The sequence below is a fragment of the Triticum aestivum genome, chromosome 6D (assembly GCF_018294505.1).
Source record: "Triticum aestivum cultivar Chinese Spring chromosome 6D, IWGSC CS RefSeq v2.1, whole genome shotgun sequence".
NCBI classification, from domain to species: Eukaryota; Viridiplantae; Streptophyta; class Magnoliopsida; order Poales; family Poaceae; genus Triticum; species Triticum aestivum.
In genome coordinates this window covers 7,633,964-7,637,935 of record NC_057811.1, presented here as the reverse complement: position 1 = coordinate 7,637,935, position 3,972 = coordinate 7,633,964, and positions in this window count along the sequence as shown.

Genomic DNA, 3,972 nt, shown 5'->3' with positions numbered 1-3,972 from the left:
CTTGGTGGCGTAATAAACCTTTCTTTTTTACATCTGGCGTAGAACAGAAAGGCTATTGAGCTGCGAACCAATCTGTAGTTGGATGATTAGAGGGATAGTGGTATCCCCAGCGCACCAGGGTTCAAATCCTGGTGCTCGCATTATTCCTGGCGATACGCTTTCAATGGAAAGAGACGTTCACGTCGACGACGAGGCGCCTACGGTGGATTCGTAAATCTCAAGATGATATGCAGGCTCAGTCCCTCGGGAGTGCTCATAGGGGTAGAGTGTGCGTGTGTGCATTCATAGGGATGAGTGTATGCGCGTATGTATGAGCACTTGCACCTGTACTATGTTAAAAAAAGGCTATTGAGCTGAAATAACCCCATCAGTGGCGGGCGATTCTAGAGACCTCGCCCGCCGTCGTTAGGCTTTTAGCGCTCGCCTCCACACGGCAATTTATCCTAGAGTAGTGGTACTGGATCCCCAAGTTTCAAATTGGTTCCCTGAATTGTCTAACCATGGTTTCGAATATGTCGTAGCCTAGTCGCTAGAAAATTTAAATAGATTTTTGGTTTTCACTATACATATTTAAGATCCTACATATCTAAATCTTCAGTTTGGACCTTGACAGGTCAAAGTGGAGTAATGTCCACTTGCCCGGGTATTATAACTCGTCAAAACTTCGTTAAGCCCAAGGCACTGACATGCTAATTTTCTACTCCCTTCGTCCCCAAAATAAGTGTCTCTCAACTTTGTACTAAGTTTAGTACACAATTGTATTAGACTTGAGACACTTATTTTGGGACGGAGGGAGTAATTTGTTACTTCTCGGCAGATCTACTTCTGTATGTAACATGCATGTGAGTGGCGCAAGTGGCATCTGCAATAACATGAATTAAGTACGTATGTGCAAATACGGCGAAGGCGACTGGTAAGATGCATGCATATGCATTGCCATACGTGAAGATGGAGGTATAGTTAGGGCTCTTTAATAGTGACATACTAGCTAGTTGTTTCTTATGTTGTTGAACTGGATCAATCCGCCATTGCCTTTGTTTGGTAAATTTGTACTCCCTCCGTTCCATAATATCACAGGATTTTATTAAAACAGAGATGTAAGACAACGAGATCAAAACATCTAGGTACAAGCAAGGAGTGGACAACAATGACACAAACACAACGAAGATGATACTATTTGGCAAAGAAAACCACCCCTCCATCCCGTAATGTAAGACTTTCTTGACACTAGTGTAGTGTTAAAAAAAGTCTTACGGGATGGAGGGGGTAGTTAGCCGGTGGATCAGGTGGCGACGCAGTCCCTCTTGCAGCGGGTCGTGCAGTCGTCCGTGCACATCCCGATGAACATGTCGATGGTTTCGCGGCACTGCTGACGGGAAACGTGGCAGGCGGCGCACTGCCTGTTGCACCTAGCGTCCGCGCACCGGGCGAGGGCCTTGGACTTGCAGGCCTGCACGCAGCCTGGGTCCGGCGGCGGGCCACAGGGTCCGGAGGTGGTGCAATCAAGCCAGGGTGACGCTTGGGCGTTGATGTTGTGGGTGCAGATAGAGCTGCAGTTCATGCGGCAGTCCCCCTCGCATGCCGTCGTCTCCGCCGCCGCCGGCCATCCCAGGCCCAACAGCACAACCACCAGCACCGCGACCACAGCTGCGCTTGATGAGGCCATTAGAAGAGGACAGGCTGTATGTGATGTCTGATGTGTGAAGGTACTGGTGCCCATATGGTAGAGCAAACCTTGCTATTTATAGCAAACCACTTGAGTCTACACACATGGATCATCCATCTAAGGGCATCTCTGGCAGATCTCGACTATCTTAAACGGCGCCATGCATATGCACGTTACACCTTACAAGTCGTCGGGTCCTAGTACTACCTACATACTTTCCTATATGTGCAACTTGGATCATGCATGTACGTTTCAAAAGTTGACTTGGAGAGGAGTATCGAGATCATCACATTACTTTTTAACTAGCACAGTGACCCACAATAGTACTCTTTATGATATTAAGCCATTACGATTTCATGACTCGAATATATGAAAAGAGCATTCACTTTTCACAATACAACAGAATGGTTAAATAAGGCTGGTCACCATGGAAATATCATAAGTAGCAACACATTGTGTTCACTTACTAATTAATTGGTGTCCGTTTGGTAGTAGGTTTGGCATGAACAGAATATGATTGAAAAGGAAATACAAAATTCTTAGAACATACCAAATTAGGTATGCCATTTGTCACCACGAAAAACAGCATGCATGAGCATTGTTCGATTTGACTAACACGAGCCAAGTTGTCATGAAACTGTTTGCTCAGGTAAATCTAGGATCCAATGGCATGCCAATTAGTTACTGCATCTCTTCGGACCTTTGACTGGTAGCTAGCTCCGCTGACCAAATTAATTCACTCGTCTATTACTTCGTCAAGTGTAAAATATAGCACAATTGTATTTGTCCTAGCTCTGGCCCCCGCGTCGCTCCTGCAGGGGCGACTCGGGCGGCGTAACCCTAGCCCGCCGCCGGCCCTCTCCCCCACCTCTCCTCTCCCTCGTCGCCACCGGAGGTGGCCCCCGGCTCGCCGCTCGGCCGCCGGTGAAGGTGGCAGCGAGGATCTGGCTGCCCCGTTCTTCCTCGGGGGGCTTTGGATTCGTGGCGGCGGCCTCGGCTAGTTGATCGACACCGGGTCTGCGGTGACCGGTGCTCGTTGGTGCTGGCCGTTCTTCCTCGGCCGCAGGGGTGACGAGGCGGCGGCAGGTGGCGGTTGTGGTGCGGGCGTCTCGGCGGCGCCCGATCCAGATCCAAAGGCCTCCGTCTACTTCAACCAGGGCTGCCTCCGATGGTCCTGCTTTGGGCGGCCTTTGTCGCCGGAGTTGTACATGTTTGGCGGCTGGAGGTGGGAGGTGGCTCCGGAGAAATCCGAGGCCAGCAGTGCTGGCCACGACGGCGGCGACGCCCGAGGGCGCCGTACCCTTCTTGTAGGCGCCGTCCAGGTTGCCTCGTTCCCCTCCTCCTTCCACCCAGCTCGTATGCCGGGCGAAAGCCCAAATCCTTGCCGGATCGAGCGACAGCGGCGCTCCGGGCGTCGTCGCCCTCTTCGGGGTGTCGTTCGTGGTGAGCTTGGGGTGGATGTGATGCTTTGGTTGCTTGGCGGCGGTTGGTGGCGTGGTCGGAGTTCGTCTGGTGGCGGTGCGTTGGCGCTCTGCCGCCTATGTGCTCTGCCTCGGAGTCCTTCTTCCACGGTGCTTGGTCTTCAGCAGCCCTGCCGGACTCGGCGGAGCGGTGCTTCATCTCACACATTGATGGCGGTGGTTATCGGCGGCATGGTGATGTGGAGGCTCGGCGTCCGATGCGCGGGATGGACTCGCGCAGGAAGAGGTAGCTGTCTGGCGTCATGGTGACGTCGATGGCTGAGTGGCTAGACAAGGTAGATGCCTCAATATGATCTGAAGACGGACCTGTGGAAGATGGCGGCGACGACACACGAGTGCATCTGACCGGATTGTGCCCCAGACCCGGTATGTGGCTCGGCTGGGGCTTCCGGCTTTTGATGTTAGGCTTAGGTGAGTGGTCTGAGTGGCCCAGCTAGCACCCCTTCATCGTATGGATAGGAGTAGCGGCATATGTTGCCAAGATGGTGGATTCTGGCATATTGTTGTAATACTTTGTAAGGGCCTCGAGAATAATCAATAAAGTGGCCGTATGCATCTCCCAGATGCAGAGGCCGGGGGTCATCCTCCTTTTCTAAAAAAATGTATTTGTCCTAAGGGACAATCAGGGAGAATCTAGATCGAATTAAATGTACCCCCCCCCCCTCACTCCCCTCTCCTCTCTCTCTCGGGAAGACTTAAATCATGTCACCCCAACACTTTTAGAAATTTTTCGACTGGCATGTTACCTCTGCTTATCTTCTCCCGGGAAATAATTACAAGTGCATAAGGTGAAATTTTGATCCATCAAACTATATTATAACTCGG